General features: G+C 42.1%; 1 pseudogene; it reads left to right on the top strand.

Moving 5' to 3' along the window:
- The window catches only part of LOC140628475 (uncharacterized), a 58,819-nt pseudogene extending 51,979 nt beyond the window's left edge, over nt 1-6,840 (top strand).
- Nucleotides 6,841-18,860: the final 12,020 nt, after the last annotated feature.

Raw genomic sequence — 18,860 nt, forward strand, 5'->3', positions numbered from 1 at the left:
AGGGAGACCCTTACCAGACAGGTTAAAGAGTTAAAAACATCAGTCATTAATGAAAAATGCAATAACTGAGATTGGAAATGGGCTTTATGCAATGAACACAAGGATGGAAGAAGCAGAGAAATGAATAAGTTATACAGGAGACAAATAATGGAATATAATGCAGCTAAACAAAAGAGAGAAAGAAGAATTATGCAACACAAGAATAGACTTAGGGAACTCAGTGACTCTATGAAATGTAATAACATTCATATTATAGGGATCCTAGAAGGATAGACAGAAAAGACAAATATCAATGATATCAGGAGGATGTTCTTTGAAAAAGTTAATAAGGGGCACCTGAGTGGCTCAGTCAATTAAGCATCTGCCATCAGCTCTTGTCCTGATTTCAGGATCCTGGGATTGAGCTCCTCATTGGGCTCCCTGCTCAGTGGGGAGTTTGCTTCTCCCTTTCCCTCTGCCCCTTCCTCTGTTCATGCTGTCTTTCTCTCACTCAAATAAATAAATAATATCTTTTTAAAAAGTTAATAAAATTGATAACCTCTAGCCAGACCTATTCCAAAAAAAAGAGAGAAAGAACCCAAATAAATAAAATCACAAATGAAGGAGGAGAAAACACCACAGAAATACAAAGAAGTGTATGAGAATATTATGAAAAAGTATATGCCAACAAACTGGACAACCTAGGAGAAATGGATAACTTCCTAGAAACATATAAACTACCAAAACTAAAAAAAGGAAGGTATAGAGAACTTGAATAGACCATTCACTTACAAAGAAATTGAATCAGTAGTCAAAAAAATCCCAATAAACAAAAGCCCAGGGCAAATGGCTTCACAGGCAAATTCCACCAAACATTTAAAGAAGAGTTAGTACCTATTCTTCTCAAACTATTTCAAATAATAGAAATGGAAGGAAAACTTCTAAACTCATTATGTGAGACCAGAATTACCCTAATACCAAAACCAGATAAAGACTACACTAAAAAAAGAAAACTACAGACCAATATCCCTGATTAACACAGATGCAAAAATTCTCAATAAAATACTAGCAAATCAAATTCAACAGTACATAAAAGAATCATTCACCACAATCAAGTGGGATTTATTCCTGGACTACAAGGGTGGTTCAATGTTCACAAGTCAATCGACATGATATATTACATTAATAAAAGAATAAGAACCATATAATCCTTTCAACAGATACAGAAAAACATTTGACAAAGTACAACATCCATTCATGATAAAAAAAAAAAAAACCCTCAACAAAGTAGGTGTAGAGGGAACATACCTCAACATAATAAAGGGCTTATAGGAAAAACCCAGAGTAAATATCATCCTCCATGGGGCAAAAACAGAGATTTTCCTCTATGGTCAGGAACAAGTCAGGGATGTCCACTCTCACCACTGTTATGTAATGTAGTAATGGAAGTCCTCACCACAGCAATCAGACAGCACAAAGAAATAAAATGCATCTAGTTTGGCAAGAAAGAAGTAAAACTTTCACTATTTGCAGAGGACATGACACTGTATACAGAAAATCCAAAAGACTCAACCAAGAAACTGCTAGAACTGATACACAATTTCAGTAAAATTCCAGGAGACAAAATCAACACGGAAATCTGTTGCATTTCTATACACCTATAATGAAGCAGCAGAAAGAAATCAAGGTATCGATTACATTTACAATGGCACCCAAAACAATACGGTGCCCAGGAATAAACCTAACCAAAGAGGTAAAAGACCTAAACTCTGTAAACTATAAAACACTGAAGAAAGAAATTCAAGATGGCACATAGAAATGTAAAGATATTCCATGCTCATGGATTGGAAGAGCAAATATTTTTAAAATGTTTATACTACCCAAAGCAATCTACCCATTTTATGCAATCCCTATCAAATACCACCAACATTTTCCACAGAGCTAGAACAAGCAATCCTAAAATTGGTGTAGAACTACAAAAGACGGTCCAAGTCCCTGCTCTGCTGTGGTCCAAGTCCCTGCTCTGCTGTGCCGGGTACACTTGGACCCAAGCTGGAGCTTGTAAATAAACCCTCGTGTGTTTGCATTGGTGTCAGCTCCTTGGTGGTTTCTCGGATTCGTGATCTTGGGCACAACATTTGGGGGCTCGTCCGGGATCCGAGAGACCCCCAGGACCCTATCCGGAGGGTTTCACACATGGTTAAGGCCGTGATCTTCAGGGACAAACCCGATGGCCACCCTGACCAGGTGCCCAACATCCTGGCCTGGCAGGACATGACCGAAAATTCCCCTCCTTGGCTAAAACCCTTTTTACCCCCCAAAGTGCACAACTCGGCTGAAGGTAAGGAGAGACTCCGGGTCCACCGCCAGACTCTAATGGCAGGTCTCAAGCCGACCAATCTGGCCAAGGTCTATGATGTGAGACAGGGTAAGGATGAGAGTCCAGCAGCCTTCTTAGAGTCATAGAGGCTTTTAGGCAGTACACCCCTATGAACCCAGAAGCCCCGGAAACAAAGGCTGCAATTATCATGGCTTTTGTTAACCAGGCCGCTCCAGACATTAAAAAGAAATTGCAAAGAGTAGAGAGACTGGGAGAGAAGAGCTTGCAGGACTTAGTGATAGTGGCAGAACAAGTCTATAATAATAGAGAAAGTCCGGAAGAACAACAAACCAAACTAAGTGACTGGCAGACCTGAAACCTGGCCAAGATCCTGCTGGCCACAACCTGGGATGACCCACAGGAAAGACGGAGGCACCTCAAGAAGCTGGCTTCAGGGACAGGTAAGGAGGATGGCCCTGGTCCCCATCGGGAGCGCCCTAAGCTGAACAAAAACCAATGTGCTTATTGCAAAGAAGAGGGCCACTGGGTAAAAAGCTGCCCTAACAAAAGATCTAAGGCCCCTGCCAAGATCTTGAAAATGGAGGACCTGGCCGATTAGGCGATTAGGGGAGTCGGGGTTCGGCACCCCTCCCAGAGCCCAGGGTAACTCTTAAAGTGGAGGGGCAACCTGTTGAATTCCTAGTGGACACTGGGGCACAACATTCAGTTTTATGACAACCCCAAGGGAAATTGGCAAACAAAACTTCATGGGTGCAAGAGGCCATGGGCACCAAACAATACTCATGGACTACCCGAAGAACTGTGGATTTCGGCAGGGGCTGGGTATCCCACTCCTTCATGGTCATCCCTGAGTGTCCCTACCCGTTGTTAGGTCGGGATTTGCTCACCAAGATGGGGGCACAAATTTGCTTCCACCCCGAAGGGGCAAAAGTCCTAAACAAGAAGGGGCACCCGATTCAGGTGCTTGTCCTGAGTTTAGAAGACGAATATCATCTCCACCAAATGCCCTCAGCCCCAATGACTGACATTGACTGTTGGCTGCGGGAATTTTCCCAAGCGTGGGCAGAAACTGGGGGAATCGGGCTGGCCCAGCATCGACCAGCCATATACATAGAACTGAAGCCGGGGACAGACCCTGTCAGGGTCCGCCAATACCCCATGCCTCTAGTAGCACGAAAGGGATCACACCCCACATACGGCGACTACTGGACTCGGGCATATTAAGGCCCTGCCAATCGGCCTGGAACACTCCCTTGCTGCTGGTTCAGAAACCGCACTCTACGATTACAGGCCAGTCCAGGACTTGAGGGAAGTCAACCGGTGAGTAGAGGATATGCACCCTACGGTCCCAAACCCATACACCCTCCTCGCCACCCTGCCTCCAGACAAAACTTGGTATACAGTGTTAGATTTAAAAGATGCCTTTTTCAGCCTGCCTTTAGCACCCAGGAGCCAAGACCTCTTCGCCTTTGAATGGACGGACCCTGAGAAAGGCATCAATGGCCAGCTCACCTGGACTCGACTACCACAAGGATTCAAAAATTCATCGACCATCTTCGAAGAGGCCTTACACGAAGACTTGGGTGAGTTCCGTTCCGAGCACCCTCATTTGACTTTATTACAATATGTAGATGATATCCTGTTGGTGGCAGAGGACCAGGACACGTGCCTGCAAGGCACCAGGGACTTGCTCCAGACCATAGCAGCCCTAGGATACCGGGCCTCAGCTAAAAGAGCCCAGATCTGCAGAGCAGAGGTGAGCTACCCTGGGTACAAATTAAAGGATGGACAAAGATGGTTGACAGATGCACGGAAGGAAACTGTCTTAAGAATCCCACAGCCGCAAACTGTCCACCAGGTACGTGAATTCCTGGGGTCAGCAGGGTTCTGTCGCTTATGGATTCCGGGTTTTGCTGAGATGGCCAGACCCCTCTATGAGGCCACCAGGCACCAGCAAAAGTTTGAATGGACAGAGGCCATGAACAGAGCCTTTAATGACCTTAAATGAGCCTTTACTGTCTGCCCCGGCTCTTGGGTTGCCCGATCTAGCCAAGCCCTTCTACCTGTATGTGGACGAGAAAGACGGGGTGGCAAAAGGGGTCCTTGTCCAGTACTTAGGTCCCTGGAAGAGACCCATAGCCTATCTCCCCAAAAAGCTGGACACGGTGGCTGCTGGATGGCCCCCATGCTTAAAAATTATTGCTGTGGTGGCCACTATGGTCAAGGATGCAGACAAACTGGCCATGGGGCAAGAACTGCACGTTACCACCCCACATGCTATTGAAGAGGTACTCAAATAGCCCCGAGACCGCTGGATCAGCAATGCCCGTCTGACCCATTATCAGAGCCTACTGCTGAACCCTACCAGAATTTTATTTAAGCCACCAACAACCCTGAATCTGGCAATGCTACTCCCTAACCCAGACTGGGACCCCCCCCTCTGCATGACTGTCAAGAAATTTTGGCACAGGTGCACGGAATCAGAGCTGATCTCCAGGACCAGCCACTGCCGAATGCGGACATCACCTGGTACACCGACGGCAGCAGTTTTGTCCGAAAAGGAGTCAGATGCGGGGGGCGGGGGGGGGGGCAGCCGTAACCACGGAGACGGCAGCCGTCTGGGCGGGGCCACTGGCAGCCCAAACATCTGCTCAGGGCAGAACTGACCACACTGGCCAAGGAGCTGACCATGGGGGAAGGTAAACGCATAAACATCTACGCCGACAGCAGGTCTGCCCTCGCCACCGCTCACATCCACGGAGCCCTTTACAGGGAGGGAGGGAGGGCTCCTGACAGCAGAGGGAAGGACTGTTCAAAACCAAACGGAGATTCTTGAACTCCTGAGGGCCCTCTGGCTGCCCAAGGCCCTGGCCGTCATCCACTGTCCGGGGCACCAAAAGGCAGACACACCAGTAGCGGGGGAAACCGGCGAGCCGATTTAAAAGCAAAGGAGGCGGCCCTTTTGGCGACCCAGGTCTTAGCAACCACGCTACCCGATCCGGGGGCACCGACCCTGCCGGACACCCCCAACTATACTGATGCTGATTTACACTGTATCAAATGCTTGCCTGTGACCCAGCGCTTGCGTGGCTGGTGGAGGGCCACAGACTCCAGCATCATCCTGATAGAGGAACTGGGACAGCGAGGCCTATCCCAAATGCATCGGAGTCCTCACATGGGGACAAGGAAGATGGAAGACCTCATACGACATGCAAAGATCACTATTAAAGACTCTCGAGCAAAGATCGAGCAGATTGTGGCAAGCTGCCACGCATGCCAGTTAACTAATGCCACCGCCCATGGATCTAACCCGGGCACCCGCTTCGGGGGGACCACCCAGGAGCCTACTGGGAAGTGGACTTCACTGAGGTAAAACCTGGAAAATACGGATACAGGTATTTACTAGTATTTGTAGATACTTTTTCAGGATGGACAGAGGCATTTCCCACCAAACATGAAACGGCACAGACCGTGACCAAGAAACTGCTGGAAGACATCTTACCGAGGTATGGTTTTCCTGTTAAAATTGGGTCAGACAAAGGCCCAGGATCCGTCTCTAAGGTAACATAGGGAGTGGCACTAGTACTTGGGGCAGATTGGAAATTACATTGTGCATATAGGCCCCAGAGCTCAGGACAGGTAGAGAGGATGAACAGAACATTAAAGGAGACCTTAACTAAATTAACCCTGGAGACTGCCGGGAATGGGTGACTCCTCCCCTTCGCCCTATATAGGGTGAGGAACTCCCCATATAAGATGGGATCATGTTCGGTCTTCCTCCACCTATTACCCCAATTTAAAACCTGAGGTGCTTGCTGAATTTGATGATCACCAACTTCTTTTCTCCCTCCAAATGTTACAACGAACCCATGAGCAGGTGTGGCCTAAGCTGAGGGCTCTCTATGAGACTGGGCCACCCCCAGAACCCCATCGACATGGGCCCGGTGACTGGGTGTACGTGTGGAGATACCAACACCGGACACTTCAACCTCGCTGGAAGGGACCTTACATCGTGATCCTGACCACTCCCATCGCTCTCAAGGTCGACAGGATTACTCCCTGGGTCCACTACACCCAAGTCCAGCCCGCTGACCCACTCGCCGTTCTCAAGGACTTTGTTCCAGAATGGAAAAGCCAACCAAAGACAATCCCCTAAAGCTAAGACTGCGCAGTTTTCACTTATTTCCCACCTCCAAGACTCCCTAGTCTGAGGTTGTCTTTCAAAATAGAAGGAGATTAGAATTAGTCTTCTTACAGCAAAGGATGAGGGGGAAGGGTTATGTGCTGCCTTAAACGTAGGATGTTGCTTCTTCGCTGGAATGTAAATGGGAGCGAGAATAGCAACAAGGTTGGTTAGAATCCTGGTTTAATCATTCCCCCTGGCTCACTCTGAGAGCAGCCTGGACCCATGATTGGGTTCTTCCTTAGGTTCCTCTGAGAGGGGGAAATGTGGAGGCCGAGAAAATTAAGGCCATTCCACTTTAAGTTCAGCGTTAGCACAAGTACAGCCATCCCAGGCCCCTGTGAATAAGAGCTGAACTTTACCTTCAGTTAAAGGAAGAAAACAGCTTACAGCTTAATGTCCTAGAAAGCCCCATTTAGAATAAAAACAGAGCCCAAGCCAGTGGCAGGAAGCCCCTATTAGAATAAGAACAAAGCTCAATGCCCTTGAAGGCCCCATATCAAAATGTAAACAGAACTTGAGGAATTGCTCCACACCTTCTGGAGGTCCCCTAGACCAGCCTACAAAAAACTAAGCTGAAACCCACCTCGGGGTCCAAGTCCCTGCTCTGCTGTGCCGGGTACACTTGGACCCAAGCTGGAGCTTGTAAATAAACCCTCGTGTGTTTGCAAAAAAAAAAAAAAAAAAAAAAAAAAAAAGAACTACAAAAGACCCCAAATAACCAAAGCCATCTTGAAAAAGAAAAGTAGAACTGGAGGCATCACAATTTCCGACTTCAAGTTATACTACAATCTGTAGTGATCAAAACAGTACGGGGGCACCTGAGTGGCTTAGCAGTGGAGTGTCTGCCTTTGGCTCATGGCATGATTCCTGGGTCCTGGGATCAAGTCCTACAATAGGCTCCCCACGGGGAGCCTGCTTCTCCCTCTGCCTGTGTCCCTGTCTCTCTCTGTGTGTCTCTCATGAATAAATAAACAGTATGATACTGATACAAAAACAGACACATAGATCAAAATAACAGAATAGAAAGATAGGAAATAAACCCAGAATTATATGGTCAACTAATCTTGACAAAGAAGGAAAGAATATCCAACAGGAAAAAGACAATCTCTTCAACAAATGTTGTTTGGAATACCGGAGAACAACATACAAAAGTATGAAAGCTAGACAATTTTCTTACACCATACACAAAACTAAGTTCAAAATTCAATAAAAAACTAAATGTGAGACCTGAAACCATAATGATCCTAGAGGAGAACACAGACAGTAATTTCACTGATATCAGCTGTAGCAACTTCTTTCTAGATATGTCTCCAGAGGCAAGGGAAACAAAAGCAAAAATATATTATTATGACTTCATCAAAATAAAAAGCTTCCACACAATGAAGGAAATGATCAATAAAACTAAAAGGCAACCTATGCAATGAGAGAAGATATTTGCAAATGACATATTTGGTAAAGGGTTAGTATCTAAAACATAGAAAGAACTTGTAAAACTCAAAACCCCAAAAACAAAGAATTCAATTAAAAATGGTAAGATGTGAATAGACATTTTTTTCTATACAATTCATACAGATGGTCATAGACACATGAAAAGATGCTAAACATCACTGATCATCAGGGCATACAAATCGAAACTACAGTGAGATACCACTTCACATGAGTCAGATGGCTAAAATTAACAACACAAGAAACAACAGGTGTTGTTGAGGATGTGAAGGAAGGAGAACCCTCTTACACTGTTGGTGGGAATGCAAACTGGTGCAGCCACTGTGGAAAACAGTACGGAGATTCCTTGAAGAGTTAAAAATAGTTCTACTCTATGATCCTGTTATTGTACTATTAGATATTTACCCAAAAAATACAAAACACTAATTTGAAGGAATACATGCACCTCGATGTTTATAGCTGCATTATCAATAATAGCTAAATTATGGAAAGAGTCCAAATGTCCATTGACTGATGGATGGATAAAGAAGTGGTATATATGTATGTATGTATGTATGTGTATATATATATATATATATATATATATACACACATACACACACAACAGAATATTACTCAGCCATAAAAATGAATGACATCTTGCCATTTGAAATGACGTGGGTAGAGCTGGAGATTTTGATGCTAAGTGAAAAAAGTCAGTCAGAGAAAGAAAAAGACCATAAAATGTCACTCATGTGGAATTTAAGAACAATACAAATGATCATAGAAGAAAAAGGAGAGAGGCAAACCAAGAAACAGACTCTTAATTATAGAGAACTGATGGTTACCAGACGGTAGGTGGCTGGATGGATTAAATAGGTAATAGGGATTAAGGAGGGTAGTTGTTGCGATGAGCATCTGGTGTTGTATGTAAGTATTGAATCACTAAATTGTACACTTGAAACTAATATTATGCTGTATGTTAATAACTGAAATTTAAATAAGAACTTAAAACATTGTATGAGATATCATGTCATACTCATTAGGAGAGCCACTATAAAAAAAACCAGGATATAATATTTATTGGTGAGCATATGGAAAAATTGGAACCTTTATGCACTGTTGTTGAGGCTGTAAAATGGTGTAGTGTTATATGAAGTTTATTCAAAAAATTAAAAATTAGATTACCATATGATCCTACAATATCATTTCTTGGTATATATCCAAGAGGAATTGAAAGCAAGTTCTTTTTTTTTTTTTTATGATAGGCACACAGTGAGAGAGAGAGAGGCAGAGACACAGGCAGACGGAGAAGCAGGCTCCATGCACCGGGAGCCTGACGTGGGATTCGATCCCGGATCTCCAGGATCACGCCCTGGGCCAAAGGCAGGCGCTAAACCGCTGTGCCACCCAGGGATCCCTGAAAGCAAGTTCTCAAGGAGATATTTGCATACTCATGTTCATTGCAGCATTATTCACAAGAGGCTGAAGCAACAGAATGTTCTTCAGTGTGTGAATGAATAAAGAAAATGTGGCATATACATACAATAGAATATTATTCAGCTTTAATAGTGATATGGATGCAACATGGATGAAATTTAAGGATGTGATACTAAATGAAATTACCCAGTAACAAAAACACAATACTGTATGAGTTCAGGTATATAAAATAACTAAAGTAGTCAAACTCACAGAAAAAGAAAATAAAATGGTGGCCACCAAAGACTGGGTGGAGGGGGAAATGTGGTATTGTTCCATGGGTATAGAGGTTTAGTTTTGCAAGATGAAAAAGTTCTATAGACCTATTGCACAACAATGGGAATATAGTAGACACTACTGAACTGTACACTTAAAAATGAGTACAATGGTGAATTTTACATTTTTTTTAAGATTTTATTTATTTCTTTTGAGAGAGAGAGAGGGAGGGAGAGAATGGGAGCAGGGGGAGGGGCAGAGTCAGAGAGAGAGAGAGAATTTCAAGAAGACTCCATGCTGAGCATGGAGCCCAACACAGGGATTGACCTCATGATACTGAGACCATGACCTGTGCTGAAATCAAGAGTCAGATGCTCAACTGACTGAGCCACCCAGGCACCCCAATTTTATGTGGGTTTTTTTTAACCACAATTATTTTTTTAAAGCAGCAGCAATAGCTTGAAAAACACTTGTGTGTTGTTATTTATGGATTTGATGAGCCTAGAACATTACCATATTATAAAAAGATTTGATCTAATCTACCGGAGGATATAAGAATGCATCTCAGCAGATGGTTAACCAGCCATCAGAGAGCTAACCAATCACCAGTCAATCCAGCATCCAATCTCATAGACATGTATGAGCCATAGCAAAGATCAACTGAACTTGATCCAGATCTTCAGAACCACCCAGATGAAAACAGCTCAAATTGTTGACCTCCATATTTTTTAGCTAAATAAATGGTTATTATTTGGTAGAAAAAAAAAACAGAAAATATCCTTCCATTTAGAGGGATATAGTCATGAATCTATGTAAGTTGTGTGTATGTGTAACTATTATTTGTTATGCAAATAGTAGTATTCAATCATGTGTTTGCAATCTTTATTTCTTTAATTTCAATGCCTTGCTGTGGGGCATTTAGGTACGTGTGTGTGTGTGTATAAATTGAGGAATTTTATTTGTACATATGTATTACATCCCTAGAAAAAGAATGCCAGGATTATCCCTCCTGCATGTTTTCCTCTTGCTTCTTCATAATCCATGATGCCAGCAGAAGTTGTCAGTACAACGAAACCAAACTGGTCAGATGGGAATAGGTTGTTCTACCATTTGTCTTATTGGAGTTCAATTTGACAACATATAGCATAACACCCAGTGCTCATCCAATCAAGCGCCCCCCTTTCAGTGCCTGTCACCCAGTCAACCCCACCCGCTGCCCACTTCCCTTTCCACCACCCCTCGTTCATTTCCCAGAGTAAGGAGTCTCTCATGTTCTGTCTCCCTTTCCGAATTTCCCACTCATTTTTTCTCCTTTCCCCTTTATTCCCTTTCACTATTTTTTATATTCCCGAAATGAATGAGACCATATAATGTTTGTCCTTCTCCAATTGACTTATGTCACTCAGCATAATACCATCCAGTTCCATCCACGTCGAAGCAAATGGGGGGTATCTGTCGTTTCTAATGGCTGAGGAATATTCCATTGTATACATAGACCACATCTTCTTTATCCACTCATCTTTCGATGGACACCGAGGCTCCTCCCACAGTTTGGCTATTGTGGACATTGCGGTTATAAACATCACGGTGCCGGTGTCCCGGCGTTTCACTGCATTTGTATCTTTGGGGTAAATCCCCAGCAGTGCAACTGCTGGGTCGTAGGGCAGATCTATTTTTAACCCTTTGAAGAACCTCCACACAGTTTTCCAGAGTGGCTGCACCATTTCCCACTCCCACCAACAGTGCAAGAGGGCTCCCCTTTCTCCACATCCTCTCCAACATTTGTGGTTTCCTGCTTTCTTAATTTTCCCCATTCTCACTGGTGTGAGATGGTATCTCATTGTGGTTTTGATTTGTATTTCCCCAATGGCAAGTGATACAGAGCATTTGTTCATGTGCTTGTTGGCCATGTCTATGTCTTCCTCTGTGAGATTTCTGTTCATGTCTTTTGCTCATTTCAGGATTGGATTGTTTGTTTCTTTGCTGTTGAGTTTCATAAGTTCTTTATAGATCTTGGATACTAGCCCTTTATCTGATATGTCATTTGCAAATATCTTCTCCCAACCTGTAGGTTGTCTTTTAGTTTTGTTGACTGTTTCTTTGTGCAAAAGCTTCTTATCTTGATGAAGTCCCAATAGTTCATTTTTGCTTTTGTTTCTCTTGCCTTCATGGATGTATCTTGCAAGAAGTTACTGTGGCCAAGTTCAAAAAGGGTGTTGCCTGTGTTCTTCTCTAGGATTTTGATGGAATCTTGTCTCACATTAAGATCTTTCAACCATTTTGAGTTTATCTTTGTGTATGGTGCAAGAGAGTGGTCCAGTTTCATTCTTCTGCATGTGGATGTCCAATTTTACCAGCACCATTTATTGAAGAGACTGTCTTTTTTCGAGTGGATAGTCTTTCCTCTCTTGTTGAATATTAGTTGACCATAAAGTTGAGGGCCCACTTCTGGATTCTCTATTCTGTTCCATTGATCTATGTGTCTCTTTTTGTGCCAGTACCACACTGTCTTGATGACCACAATTTGTAGGACAACCTAAAATCTGCCATTGTGATGCCCCCAGCTATGGTTTTCTTTTTTAAAATCCCCCTGGCTATTCGGGATCTTTTCTGATTCCACAAAAACCTTAAGGAGATTTGCTCCAACTCTCTGAAGAAAGTCCATGGTATTTTTACAGGGATTGCATTAATTGTGTAAATTGCCCTAGGTAGCATTGACATTTTCATAGTATTCATTCTTCCAATCCATGAGCATGGAATATTTTTCCATCCCTTTATGTCCTGCTCAATTTCTTTCAGAAGTGTTCTCTAGTTTTTAGGGTATAGATCCTTTACCTCTTTGGTTAGGTTTATTCCTAGATACCTTATGCTTTTGGGTGCAATTGTAAATGGGATTGACTCCTTATTTTCTCTTTCTTCAGTCTCCTTGTTAGTGTATAGAAATGCCACTGACTTCTGGGCATTGATTTTGTATTCTGCCACACTGCTAAATTGCTGTATGAGTTCTAGGAATCTTGGCGTGGAGTCTTTGGAGTTTTCTACATACAGTATTATGTCATCTGCAAAGAGGGAGACTTTGACTTCTTCTTTGCCAATTTGAATGCCTTTTATTTCTATTTGTTGCCTGACTGCTGACGCTGGGACTTCTAGTAATATGTTGAATAGCCGTGGTGAGAGTGGACATCCCTGTCTTGTTCCTGATCTTAGGGGAAAGGCTCCCAGTGCTTCCCCATTGAGAATGATATTTGCTGTGGGCTTTTCGTAGATGCCTTTTAAGATGCTGAGGAATGTTCCCTCTGCCCCTACACTCTGAAGAGTTTTGATCAGGAATGGATGCTGTATTTTGTCAAATGCTTCCTCTGCATATTGAGAGGATGCTATGGTTCTTGTTTTTTCCCTTGTTGACATGATGAATCACATTGATTGTTTTACGGGTGTTGAACCAGCCTTGTGTCCCGGGGATAAATCCTACTTGGTCATGGTGAATACGCTTCTGAATGTATTGTTGGATCCTTTTGACTAGTATGTTGTTGAGAATTTTGCATCCATGTTCATCAGGGATATTGGTCTATAATTCTCCTTTTTGGTGGGGTCTTTGTCTGGTTTTGGAATTAAGGTGATGCTGGCCTCATAGAAAGAGTTTGGAAGTATTCCATCTCTTTGTATCTTTCCGAACAGCTTTAGTAGAATAGGTATGGTTTCTTCTTTAAACGTTTGATAGAATTCCCCTGGGAAGCCATCTGGCCCAGGACTTTTGTGTCTTGGGAGGTTTTTGATGACTGCTTCAATTTCCTCCCTGGTTATTGGCCTGTTCAGGTTTTCTATTTCTTCCTGTTACAATTTTGGTAGTTTGTGGTTTTCCAGAAATGTGTCCTTTTTTTCTAGATTGCCTAATTAATTGGCATATAGCTGCTCATAATATGTTTTTAAAATCATTCGTATTTCCTTGGTGTTGGTGGTGATCTCTCCTTTCTCATTCATGATTTTATTCATTTGAGTCTTTTCTCTCTTTTTAATAAGGCTGGCTAATGGTTTATCTATCTTATTCATTCTTTCAAAGAACCAACTCCTGGTTTTGTTAATCTGTTCCACAGTTCCTCTGGTCTCTATTTCATTGAGTTCTGCTCGAATCTTTATTAACTCTCTTCTTCTGCTGGGTGTAGGATCTATTTGCTGTTGTTTCTCCAGCTCCTTTGGGTGCAAGGTTTGCTTTTGTATTTGAGTTCTTTCCAGTTTTTGGATGGATGCTTGTATTGCGATGTATTTCCCCCTCAGGATTGCTTTTGCTCCATCCCAAAGATTTTGAATGGTTGTATCTTCTTTCTCATTATTTTCCATGAATCTTTTTAATTCTTCCCTAATTTCCTGGTTGACCCTTTCATGTTTTAGCAGGATGGTCCTTAACCTCCACGTGCTTGAAATCCTTCCAAACTTGTTGTGATTTAGTTCTAATTTCAAAGCATTATGGTCTGAAAATATGCAGGGGACGATCCCAATGTTTTGGTATCGGTTCAGACCTGATTTGTGACCCAGTATGTGGTCTATTCTGGAGAAAGTTCCATGTGCACTTGAGAAGAATATGTATTCAGTTGAGTTTGGATGTAAAGGTCTATAGATATCTGTGAAATCCATCTGGTCCAGTGTATCATTTAAAGCTCTTGTTTCTTTGGAGATGTTGTGCTTAGAAGATCTGTCGATTGTAGAAAGTGCTACATTCAAGTCACCAAGTATAAGTGTATTATTATCTAAGTATGTCTTAACTTTGGTTATTAATTGATATACGTGGCAGCTCCCACATTCGGGGCATAAATATTGATGATTGTTAGGTCTTCCTGTTGGATAGATCCTTTAAGTATGATATAGTGTCCCTCTTCATCTCTTGCTACAGTCTTTGAGATAAACTTTAGTTTATCTGATATAATGATGGATACCCCTGCTTTCTTTTGGGGACCATTGGAATGGTTAATGGTTCTCCAACCTTTCATTATCAGGTGGTAGGTGTCCTTAGGTCTAAAATGAGTCTCTTGTAGACAGCAAATAGATAGGTCTTGCTTTTTTATCCAGTCTGAAACCCTGCACCTTTTGATGGGGCCATTAATCCCATTCATGTTCAGAGTTACTGTTGAAAGATATGAATTTAGTGTCATCATGATACCTATTCAGTCCCTGTTTTTGTGGATTGTTTCCTTGGATTTCCTCTATTACAGAATCCCCCCTTAGTATTTCTTGCAGAGCTGGCTTCGTGGTCACATATTCTTTCAGTTTCTGCCTATCTTGGAAGCTCTTTATCTCTCCTTCTATTCTGAATGAGAGCCTTGCTGGACAAAGTATTCTTAGCTGCAGGTTCTTCTTATTTAGGACCCTGAATATATCCTGCCATCCCTTTCTGGTCTGCCAGGTCTCTGTGGAGAGGTCTGCTGTTAATCTAATATTTCTCCCTATAAATGTTAGATATTTCTTGACTCTTGCTGCTTTAAGGATCTTCTCTTTATCTTTGGAATTTGCAAGTTTCACTATTAAATGTTGAGGTTTGAGCGGTTTTTATTGATTTTAAGGGGGTGGGGGTGGAATCTCTCTATCTCCTGGATCTGAATGCCTGTTTCCCTCCCCAAATTAGGGAAGTTCTCAGGTATCATTCGTTCAAATACAGTTTCTGGACCTCTGTCCCTTTCGGCGCCCTCAGGAACCCAATTAAACGTAGATTTTTCCTTCTGAGACTTTCTTTTTTTTCCCTGAACCTATACTCATGATCTTTTAATTGTTTTTCTCTTTTTCCTCAGTTTACCTCCTTGCCATGAACTTTTCTTCTATGTCATTCACTGTTCTTCTACCTTGTTAACCCTCGTCATTAGGACCTCTAGTTTGGATTGCATCTCATTTAATAGATGTTTAATTTAGGCCTGATTAGATCTAAATTCTGAAGTCACAAAGTTTCTTGAATCCTTTTTGCTTTTTTCTAGAGCTACCAGTAGCTTTATAATAGTGCCTCTGAATTGGCTTTCTGACATTGAATTGTAATCCAAATTTTGTAACTCTGTGGAAGAGAGGACTGTTTTTGATTCTTTCTTTTGAGGTGAGGTTTTCCTTCTAGTCATTTTGCTCAGTGCAGAGTGGCCAAAAACAAGTTGTACTGGGAAAAGGAGAAAAGAGACAAGAGAAAAAAGAAAAGAAAAGTGGAAGAAAAAAAAGAAAAGAAAAAAAAGGGTGGGGGAAGCCAAGGAAACAAAAAACAAGTGGGAGTATTGTCTGATTCTATATACTGTAAATCCCTCCTCTTCCCCTTGAACTTTCCAGTGCTGCTTGGTCAATAACTTGCTTTTCCCCAGTCCTTCTAGCTGGTCTTCTGGGAGAGGGACCTGCTGTGCTGATTCTCAGGTGTGAGCACCTGATCTGCACAGCTCGCCCCCACCCCCACCCCTTTGGCTGCAGGAGCATCCTTTCTGTGTTGGGCCCTCCCGGCCCCTGCCTGTTCCGGAAGGAGCACTGGATCCTGGGCTGTGTCCCCAGGCACCCTGGGCTCCAGGGCCTGTGCTGCTGGAGTCCCACTGCTGGGGCCACGCAGCTCCCTCCCGGACCCGCCCCGAGCAGCTCCTGGTCCCAACCGGGCACCCACTGCAGCCATTTAGGGAGCTCAGCTGTGGGGTATGGCTTGCTTTCCCCCCGGGGTGCAGGTCCTCTGTTATTGCCCCTGGGAGCCTGAGAGCATCCCCGCCCCTCCTGGGATCCTGCTCCAACTCCCTGTGAGAGCCTTTCCATCGGGGAAGATTGGTGTAGCTCCTGCTTCTCCTGGACGGGGCTTTCCGGTCTGGGGGCACTCACCGTGGCCTTAGCCCGGCTCCTCGTGGGGCCCCTCCCCCTTGGATGCTTTTTATTGCTTTATTTTTTTTTCGTCTTCCTACCTTGATAGAAGCGTGAACTCTTCTGAGTGTAGCATTCCAGCTGTTCTCTCTTTAAATCTCAGGCCGAATTCGTAGGTTTTTCAGGATGATTTGAAATTTATCTAGGTAAGTTGGTGGGGACAGGTGACTTGGGGATCCTACTCTTCTGCCATCTTGCCGCCTCCCTCTCTACCATTTTTCTTGATCTTTGAGTTGTGCATCAAATCTGGGCTCCTTATTCCACACTTGTGTAATTTGCCTGTGAGGTTCACAACAGTTTTCCAAGATCTGTGATAATGATTTCAAATTCACCAATGTAACCATGCTTCATCATCACGGTTAGAAACTAGATGATGACTTTGGAGCAAAGCCTCATAAGAATCTGGCATTTGCCTCTCTTTCAGCATTGTTAGTGCTCTTGAGAGCATCTGCCAGGACTTTCATGTACACCATTGTGGCACCACAGAAAGATGGCAGAAAAGCTAGTTTTCATTATCATAATATTGAAAATAGCACTGAAATGAGCGCTTGGTGGATGTGTTTTGTGTACAACCATGATTATTTTCTTAGGCTAAATTCTTAGACATTGGATATATGGATGAAAGTTATGTAGGTTACTCAGATGTACTAAAAGCATTAACTAAATCCTTTTTTAAAATATAAGAAGTGGATTTTCTTTTCACATTTGGTCACTTTAAAAAAAATCTAGATTTTTTAACTGTAAAAATCATTTGATTAACTACTGTGGATGAGAAGACCAGTAAAGAAATCTATAGGCAATGATAATGGATATTAGTGGGTAAATTCTTATTACAGATGAGAGACACATAAATGCAACCCAAATAGACAAAAACTTATTGCTATTATTTTGATGTCTGCCTAGTCTATACAATGAAGAAGATTTTTTAGTGCCTGTAGTGAAATGCAGCACACATTTGCATGAGAAACCAAGCATTAAAATGCAGCATAGTTTACAAAAGAATAAAAATGTATCTGTTTTTAATCATCCACTTATTATAATTTATATTCTACTTAATTAAAAATAAGTCTGATGAGTTCTGGTGTTGGAAGAGTGGATTGTATCAACTAAATCTCCCATAGATAACAATTATAGACTCTGCCAAAAATATAAAAACAACTGCTATTTGAAGGAACTGGAGAGAAAACAAAATCTATAAAAATCATAGAGTTCTTTTACCTTTGAAAGGAAATCATACTGCTTGAGGGACACCTTCATAAATCACTTCCCTTAAGACCAATCCATAGCCAGAGCATCATTAGGATAAAAAGGAGCTTATAAGGAGATTTGCAAGCTCCCCCCATCTATGGCTCCCCTCTTTCCAGGATTTTCTGCTTCAAATTAAATTACTATAACACCCACAAAATCCACCCTCTAATGCAAAAGACAACAATGTTTTTGTACAAATGGCCAGATAGTAAATATGTAAGGCTTTGTAGGCCATATACAATCTCTGATGCATATTCTTCTTTGTTTTCCTTTTTGTTTTTGTTTTTTTAACAAACTTTTATAAATATGAAAACCATTTTTATTTCCCATTCTTAGCTTGAGGGCCCTTAAAAAAGACCAGATTCAGATGAAGAACAAGAGTTTGCCTATGTTTGATCTAACACTTCAAGCACATAAGACTGTATCATATAACACACATGTATTTGGATTCCCAGAAGAAGAAAGGAGAAAAAATGAAGCAAAAAACACTTGAAGATATAAGCCTGAAGATTTTCCAAATTTGGTGAAAATCATAAATGTACATTGATCTAAGAAGCTCACTGACCCTAAGAAGTATAAATACACTAAACAAAAACTGAGGCACCTCATAATCAAATTTCCCAAAACAAAGATATGTACAACATCTTGAAAATAACCTTTTATATAATATTAACTCTAAGTGAACTGAAATGTTAAGGATGCATATCATAATCCATACAGCAAACACTAAAAACTAATATAAAAGGCAAAGTTAAAAAGCCATAAGAGAAATTTAAATGGAAAACTTAAAAAAAAATTACCTGATAATGGATACCCAGGACTCCAAGATAGCTTAATCCATATAATTGAAGGAGAAGAACTGCAAAGCTGGTTATTGATGTAGGATTTCACCCCTAAAGTCATTACTGGAGTGTTTCAAAGAGATTACTACAAGTATTACAACAAGTATGCCATTGTAAAGAAAGGGGGATCACTGGGTTTTCTACGGTATTAGCAGTTTATGTGCTTTTCAACTGCTGTCATTGTTACGAGGAACTCAAACATGAGCTGCTACACAAGTACCACTGAAGAGGGCCCAGTGTGGAAACACATTCTGGATTCCTGACCATGACCTTTGCCTGACACCCT

This window comes from Canis lupus, chromosome X, assembly GCF_048164855.1.
Source record: "Canis lupus baileyi chromosome X, mCanLup2.hap1, whole genome shotgun sequence".
NCBI lineage: Eukaryota > Metazoa > Chordata > Mammalia > Carnivora > Canidae > Canis > Canis lupus.